The 9,198-nt window shown below is 37.2% G+C and overlaps 1 protein-coding gene across 1 annotated transcript in view; it reads left to right on the top strand.

The window, feature by feature from the left end:
* The window catches only part of LOC111253961 (long-chain-fatty-acid--CoA ligase 4-like), a 23,368-nt gene extending 20,013 nt beyond the window's left edge, over positions 1-3,355 (top strand). The window contains exon 18 of the transcript XR_002674877.2: positions 61-3,355. The gene's annotated coding sequence lies outside the window, so the exon portion shown is untranslated. The remainder of the gene's footprint in view (positions 1-60) is intronic.
* Positions 3,356-9,198: the final 5,843 nt, after the last annotated feature.

Raw genomic sequence — 9,198 nt, forward strand, 5'->3', positions numbered from 1 at the left:
ATCAGGCATTGTCAGTAGCATAGACAAAAGAATAGACATTGTTTTTTACTATACTCTTAGGAATGAGAGAAGAAGGCGATAGGCGCATACAGTAACAGACCATGCTGCAACCATGAAGACTATTTGTATGGATTTAAGTGGGTGTCTGTGTGTGCATGTCCTGATTCGTGGCGGATCGTCGAGTGTTCTTATTGGATCTACTTGCGTGTTATTTAGTATATTGATTGTAGAGCGGGTAAGCACAAATAAAGACAGATGATTACATGTTAAGTGCATACAGTTTCCGCGGAAATTGTCGTCGAAAACATTTCTTAGTCAGGTACACTAACACCACACGTGGTGCGATCTATATATCAATATGCGAATTAGCTAAACACTGGAATACTGTATATTTCTCTTATGTTCCCTTCATATATTTGGCTATTGTCGTTCTTACGGAAAATAGAAACGTGTATGAAAATGTACACAGAGTAGGTACTTCTGTGCAGGGATTGATGATGAACGAATCTTCGAGACAACGAGATATATTGAAATTAATATGATCAGATGAGCGTTATTATTGTCGTCTTATATCAGAAAGCGGAAAGGCGGGGGATTGGAAAAGAGTAAGAGTGCAGAAAGTTTTATATTTGATTATATAATGATGGCAATTATTCTATATCGATCTATTTTTTGTTTGTTTTCTTGTAAGTATTTTTTGTTGCTTCTCTCCCCTTCCGCTGTTAGCAAAACAAGATAGTAACACTTAACTCAACTTCGTAACAAATACAGGAAAGATAGGTCTTGTAAAATCGGAGTATTACGTCTGGTTAATTAAGGTAGGAAGTGCTAAGCTGATGGATAACAGGAAAAGCGTGAGTGCTGTGCAAGTTTCGTATTCGTCGATAACTATCAACTAACTTTGATCGGTTCGACTAAGTAGTAGCCAATACATCTAAATGAAAAAAATTACGAGGATCAGTAGATAAATAGATTGCATCAATTGTTGGAATCTATAGATATATATATATATATATATTCTTACACCTTATCCTCAAGACCTGTGCAGATGCATATATATATATATTGCATGTGCGCGTTCGTACATTATCTTATTATTACTATTATATAGTACACAGAACATATATGAAGTATTACAGGAGTTGTTGACTAACGAGTGACATATTTTTAGGCACTTAATAGTAACCAATATTAATTAAGTTGATCTTGTAAGTGTAAGTAAGGTTTGCGACTCTTGCATGTTAATTTATGGGTTAGTTGATGCAGCCTTCATATTAACAGTTTTATACGTGAGAATGGGATCGATTATTCAGTAAGTGGAATATAACAGCAATGCACGATAATTACTATGCACGCTAATAATGGAGGTAAAACTTGGCTGGTTACTACATTATTTCCCATCCTATTTAAAATCGAAGGGAAAATAAAACAATAAGAACAACGATATTGACAATAAATGAAAACAATTTCCTGTCTATAATAATTTAATGAATTCAGTCATGGAAGAGAGGGAATTCCAGTAAAATGAGACATAAAACCAAAAAGAATATAATAGGCTATCATCATCTGTGAAAGCATAGTGGATAGCACTAATTTTCTTTGGTAGGTAATCGTTAATGGTTTCAATATAATCAACAGAAGTACTTATGGGTAACGATAGCTTTCATAATATAAAGTGTTAATTCATCTTTTTATGATTTTTTACGTGGCATATACGTTTGCTTTTTTTTCTGATACTACAATAATTGTATCATCTAAAGGCAGAACGGGGCCAATAGACGTTAGTTTAGTGATTCTAGTAGTACAGTAACAAGTAGGCAATATTTTAGTACTTGTTGCAGATGTTTTATTTTCTTGGTCAAAGGCTTATTTTTTCCTCGTTTGATCTGTGTGCACCGAAATTGTAGGAAAGCCTAGTTTACGGTGATGCTTGATTCAGCAGAAATGTCGAACTAAATGCATAATGGAAAAAGACAAACCATGTTGCAACTGTATAATGGGTATAACGTAATAAAAAGCAGGCGTCAGATAGACCCAGAAACCAACATGGTGACCCAAGTCATTGCATGAACTGGTAATAGCCAGCCTGGTGCTAATTTGTGTATGTGAATGAAAAGAGTATTACTGAATATTGCGAAATATTCCAGCCTTAAATTTATCCTGTTGGCCATCAGTCGTGATAGTTGGATAGGTGGTACGGATATTCAGTATAACATAAATTCGTTGCGATGTGCGGTGAAACAATTTTATCCATTCAAGCACCCCTCAAAAGCCCTCTCTCCCATTTGTTAAATACACAAGTGTGGCAAACCCTTTTTCCCAGTTTGTAAAACCTGTCAACATGTATGAACGACTGCAGAAGCTTGAATCGACTGTTAAATTTTTGACATTGATTATTTTTACCTTATTTATTCTTATCATCTTGAATTGAGGCTGTTTTTGTTATTTAATTCATAGTTGGATGCATCTATGTGATTTGACTCTGAACTCACAATAATCCACATAAGAGATTAAAAAGGTTATATAGAGATGACTTTCACTTATATTGATAGCTCATAGAGCAATTATCGCGCTAAAATCGACCCTTTCGATGCACTCAATAACATATGTGCCTTTGTCAAATTTATTTCTCAATACGATGTTTATCAAAAACAAAAAAAGCAACTCGAAATCAACGTCGAATTCAGACAATTCGAGGAGTAATTCCAGTATTTATATAACTCGTATAGGCGAAAAAGGCTACGGTCTGTACCATACTCGAATTCAATCAACCTATATTTATATAAGGTCTACCCGTTTGCAGGAAGACAGTACAATTATTTTTATTTATTTATATATTACACTATGGGATCCATATTATATCCAATCTATATATATCTACGCTATGGGATAGGAGAAATTGCAAGTTTTACCACCTTAGCTTTTCGTTTTTTACGTTTCATGACTGTACCGCTAACCATCGCTTCAAAGGCTTGGCTCCCAACGCAAAACAAAGTGTGCAAAGCGTCTGGATCACCAACATAAGTTTAGCTGACAAACACGTTACCCACAGCGCTATCACCGAAACAAGTTTAAAATCAAACGGAGAAGTCCTTTTGTTATGACTAGAGCTGATACAGATAAATATACCTGCTGTTGTCAATGATTGCCACTTTTATAGATGATAAACTGAGGTGTCAGTAGCATTATACCACACTACAAACAGTAGCAGCAAGGGGATCGGTAGCAATAGTTGGCAACTATCGTTATGATGATACTGAGAAAAATGAAAATAATATAAATTATTGTGTACAATAATAGTTATCTTCATAATAGTTAAACAGGAACGGAGAATAAACTGAAACGTTATTTACTATTTGTGTTTCCATTGGTTTACTGCTGTAAATCTTGTAGGTAGGGGCAAATAACTGGGAACAAGAACGCAATCATCACACACAATCACAACCCTGGCCGACTTTGAAAAAAGGCTTCTAGGCAAAACAGTGAAAATATATCTAAAGAATTTGCTTTGTAGTGAAGAGTTAATGCGATAAGGTTTGGCAGACGTGAAAGCTTTTTGATTTATCTTCTTATAGTCAATACGTCTTCTTAAAGGCATAAAGGAATTATTCAACCAGTACTGAATTTTCTCTGAGAGATCTCTGAATAATAGGATTATTGAAGTGTTTTGTAGGGCAAAAGCATCGCTTGCCTACGAGAGATCGTTTTGTATAGTTTTCCATTTATTTTTTATTGGTGTGAGAAAACGTATGGTATCTAGCTTTGTAAAACTTAAAATATACGTGAACGATGGTACACACCTCTGGAAAACGAGGCAATTTTGTTTCAACGTATTGCTCACTTAATCTTACTGAGAAAGGAGCGTACACATGGAGCTAGCCAGTTTTTGCTTGCTTCTATACTATTATTGTGAGTTTTCTCTGAAGAGAATTTGACAGTGTATACTGAACAATATGAATGCAGTGTCCTGCCTTCTTCCTTTGATGAACTGTTACGTCAAAAATATCGATGAATCGCCGTTAAAGGGTTTGAACAGCTTAAGGCCGGTTTGTTACCCTACTTATCTGTTTGTTTGGTTTACCGTTGGTTGCTATTGGCCCGTTACAAGCGAATCGGACCGACGTCGTTGAAACTGAACACTTTTTGCTCTACTTTGGCTAGAATGATAATGGTTTAATACGCATTATTTGTTTTTTACACGCTTGTCTCAGCGCTCTGGCAGCCTCTCGATAACCAGGTACCTCGCATTGGCGATTCTAATTTATCGAAATATATTAATAATAAGATATGTTTGCTTATTGGTTAAATTTTTTGGGGCATAAAAGGCCCTGTAGTCACACGAAGTTAGGTCGGGAGAATAAGCCATTGTAAAATGTTCTCTTGCTAAGTCCCGGAATAATTGAGGCATGACGATTAAGCCTAGCATTGTTGCCAAATATAAGATTGCATGCTTTTGATTGTAGTGCCGACGATCCACGACTCTTCTGGGGACTATAGATAGCGTATTGCATTCATTTTTGCATTTTCGGCCACTATCTCGTAGTACTACTTATACGTAGCAGATACTCCCGATGTTCATCGCAACAGCTACGTTTGAACCTACCCGAAACTGGCAGCGAACTCAGTTTCTCTCCAGGACGACACTGTTCTTTCGCCTGGGTTATATTGCGGCTGGCGGTGGATACTAAATCATATTTCAGGCTGGTTCTTTTTTTATTAATCTGGGTTTTGCAAATTACAGGTAAAATAGAGCATACGAATTCCCAACTGGCCTGGAACCATTTCACGAGGGACTCCTGTTTGCTCTGTTTTTACATTTCCAATATTGGCTTTATAATTCTGTAACGCGTCACATGTGAAATGCCAACTTTGACAGAAGAGTCCCTAGACACCAACTTTTATTTGCGCTGCGGCTATGCGTCGTCCTCTGGGTCTGGAAATCGGGTCACTTTCTAGCTAATATTTAACGTTCTAATTCCCGTTTTTGAAACGTTTACACCTACGCCTCCTTGCCTAATATCTTCACGAATTTTTAGTGAACTTTCAGAAGCTCTCAGAAGAAGAAGAAGCTCTTTGAGGAGCCTCAGTTAGTAACTAAGCCAAGTTCCGCCTACCAGCGGCTTATAGTTAAAAAGTTGTACGATTTCAAGATACAGCAAACTCGCTACTAGCAGCTTAATATTTAGAGGCTAAATTTTACGAATATTTCAACGATTTGTATGTTACCAGATCTTTGAAGTCACTGGCCTTGAAATGTGTTTCGCTTTTTTTGTATTATGAAAACGGAACACCAAAGAGCGTGCATAGTATGCTACGGAAGGCTTTTGAGGGCCGGTCTACTAGTAATTACTGAATGTCATCAACAAGTTAGCAACGTAATAGGCGACGTTTTTCCTGGGCATCCTGTTGCAGCGAGTAAGAGCGAAAACGCGGAAAAAGCAAACAAACTTATGCTGAAGAATTGTCAAGTCACCCTCAGAAATTTGCAGAGTTAAGCTTCTCATGATTATTTGCAGGCAAGAAAGCTCACATAGCAAAGGAGCCGACTTTGGAACGGGTGCAGACCTGTCAACAACTGTTTCATGGGAATCTTAGCGTATTAAAACAAGAACCCGATTTGCTTTACTATCTGACTAAAGGTGAGGAGACCCTGGTGTGCAGACATAAGATCCAAAAAATTTACTAAATTTTGGGGCTGGAAAAAACTGATAAATTTTTCGGATAAGAATTCCAGAAAACACGTAGGGGGTCCGCCATCGTGATAACGTAGTGCCTAACACGTCGGTGCAGGAAAACGAAATCTCTTTTTTTTTACAAGAAAAACTGACGCCTACGTAGCTGCAACTTATATATTGACCATATTTAGCTGCCCTAACCTTTTATTTTGTCGAACCTTAAGAAATACCTAAAAGAAAAAAGTTTTGAAAGAATCAAGACAATTTAAGCAAAAACAAGAGCAGAGCTAAAATCTATTCCTAAAGTTAAATTCAGAAAACAGTAAGGATGTCCGCTGTATCCTTCGGGGATAACTTCGTAGATGGCAACTTGGATTAAGATCATAGGTGCATGCATAGTTGATACAAAGCCAAATTGTCAATAGGTTTTTCATGTAGTACAGTGGCGTTTAAAGTCGGATATCTCAGATAGTATGCATCGCGTTAGGTCAGCGCCGGCGTCACCATACGCTTTCATTGTTGAAACGTCTTTATTCAGATTTGAGATAAAACGCCTTGAGAATGAGTAAAATTTCTTTAAAGATCTGCTATATTTTACAATTATGTAATGATAAAGATACAAATACTGCTAGGGATCATAGAACAATCTGCCCTTTATGGTTGAGATATGTCATCAGAAGAAACGGCCCTTAAGAAAATGGTGGTCTTCGTAATGGTCAGTCAGTTACGGAAAAAGTTGATGAATTCACTGCAAAATCTACACATACGTAACTTGAGGTTGTGATGGAACTAAACATCCACCACCAAATAGTTTTAAGCCATTTGCAGAAAGTTGCCTACAAAAAAATGTGACATTAGGGTGTCACACGAACGAATTGATACAAACGAATTTACTTGATCTTATTTCCATTTGCAATATTCTACAACGACGCAACGGAATCGAGCCAAAATTTCTAAAGTCATTGATCGCGGGTGATAATAAGCAGACCACGTACAACAATACTGTGCAAAAAAGATTTTTAAAGTATCCCACAGTCTGTAACAAAGCCTAGACCTTGGCGGAAGGCAATGCTATCTGCTTGGTCGAATTGAAAAGGATTCGTGCATTATAAGTTGCTGCCAGTGGTAAAACTTGATTGATTCGGATCTTCTACTATCGATAAATAAGAAAATTATAATCAGATTATAAAAATAACAAGGTATAGAAAAACAATTGACCTGAGCTAGTGACCTGACTTCACCATGAAAACGCCAGATCACACAGATATTTCGCGACCCGCCAAAAATTGAAATAACTTGGGTATGCATTTTCAATGCGTCTGCTATATAGGACGGATATTGTAGCATTAGGCTATGGTCTGTTTCGGTCACTGCAGAGCTCTTTTCGTGACGATAATTTAGTTTCAATGAAGGGATGTAAAAACCACTTGTGACTATTTTTTTTTTCTACAATGCTGAGATTATGGTGAAATAAAGTATGAAAATGGCAAAAGATTATTGATCAAAATGGCACTTAGTTAAGCATTATGTCTTTTACTATATTGCTTAAATTTTTACTTGGAAAAATGAATGCTTCTTCGACAACTCAACATATGTATATATACTGAGTTTAAATGCTCCGCGCTGTCACTGACATGTGATATTCTTTTTATTCGCTTTATTGTTGTAAAACAAACCCAACTTGTTACTGCCTTTGCATATTAGCTCAGTTTCATGAAATTCAAACAGAGAGGCATAAGTTATTTCATAGTCGTTTAACGCCTTTTTTACTGCGGATAAATTAAACTGCGGATCTCACGTGGCACAATGTATTTTATCTACCAGTGGAATATTTACTTACCTATTATACATGATTACATCGGTCGCCGATCGAAGATAATTCAATAGAGATATTTGTGAAGAAAGGGGGTCACCTTCACTGATTACCACAAGCTGTGTTCAGACACATTTTTATTAGATACAGTACGAACCCAGAGTGGTAATCAGATGTGAGCGACCCCAATTGTATATCTCCAGGAGGCATTCAATGTAGGGTATACACTGATCAGGGTGGCTGTCTCAAAGTCCTTGTTCTTGGTTCTATACAGTCACACACATTTGTGGCTACTCGGAACATTTGTGACGCTTTAAGCAAAAAAATCATGAATAATAATCGTCAACAAGATGGGAATTTCGCGGAGATGTTTTACTATTATATTTCAGCTCTGTTTATTATTAAGTAGCAAAAACGGCATCGAAATATAAAGCAGAAATTATGGTTACCAAACGCGCAACATTTCCCCAAAAAATCTACTTTCGATAATTAATGTTGCAATATCAATGGAGCGTATGGGTTGTAAAAATACACACACACCTAGGGCTACATAACGCGCACACGTTAGTTTATATATTTTATTAGAACCCCTGAAGTAAAGTAAAACCTAAAAAGTTGCTAGTTACCTGCAAGTTAAAATAACTGTGAACTTCGAAAAGATTGTCGATTTTTTTGGGCGAAACCAATCAATGGTGAGGTGACTATTACGGTATCGTTTATAAAATTACTTTCGACGATCTTCAATTAAATTGTAGAAATAAAAATGTATTCGCACTTGGCTTTCTGTGTTATTGCGCGAGGGCTTTGAGGTGTTTTGATATCTCGAGGTTGAGGCGCACAATTTTCGTTAATGCACTACCGTGTATACAAACAGTCACAAGGATGGCACCGGGATCTTGTGCACTTTATCCAACTTTGCAAAACTAAATGACTTACTTTCTTTCAGATATCCACTTTTCATAGCAAACGAAGTGCTTACCGACCGATGACTGTTCTCTGACTCGAACTGAATTGGACACTGTTTATGTTCAGAATACTTAATCACAAGACTTTTGTGGTCAGTGTTTCATCGGATAGCTCCTATTGCATAAGACATGTTTCTCCGAAAAATAATTGAAGTAGACGGGTTATCCTCTAGTCCGGATCTCGAGATACAAGAATCATTTGTTGTATCTTGAAATGGATGCTGAATTACTTTTGTTAACATGATCCACAAAGTGTGGACTAAGGCATACAAATGGCGGTGAACTCATCATTTCATCACTTTTTTATATAGGCATTGCCTACACTTTCCACCGGTTGGCTATACTCAATTGAAGAAGTGGAGCCTTCAAAGTTGCCTAAAAGCTCCTTTCTTCTTCCCTTCTCTATTACGGATAAGGGTACTGCTAGCTAGCAATCGGTTAGCTGAGCCACGTAAGCTTGTTGAACGCTCCGTCTTTGCGCGCAAGTAATCTCAAGAGGGGGGAGTTTCCATCCTGAAGAACAATAGAACCGATACCCAACTTTACCGATCCCAATGGCCATTAAGCGGTTTTAAGATGGCTTTCTCAGCCATATCAATATCTCATTGATAAATAGTAGCGATCCATGAAAGTGTCCGTAGCACCGTACTCAAGCTGACTGACAGATCCATCCTTAATGCTCAGCCTCCTGCTGCGACAAATATGTTTCGTCCTTTATTCTCCAACCAGTTTCTTTTCCTTTGTC

Source organism: Varroa destructor, unplaced genomic scaffold, assembly GCF_002443255.2.
Source record: "Varroa destructor unplaced genomic scaffold, Vdes_3.0 BEIS01000007.1, whole genome shotgun sequence".
In the NCBI taxonomy this organism is placed as follows: Eukaryota; Metazoa; Arthropoda; class Arachnida; order Mesostigmata; family Varroidae; genus Varroa; species Varroa destructor.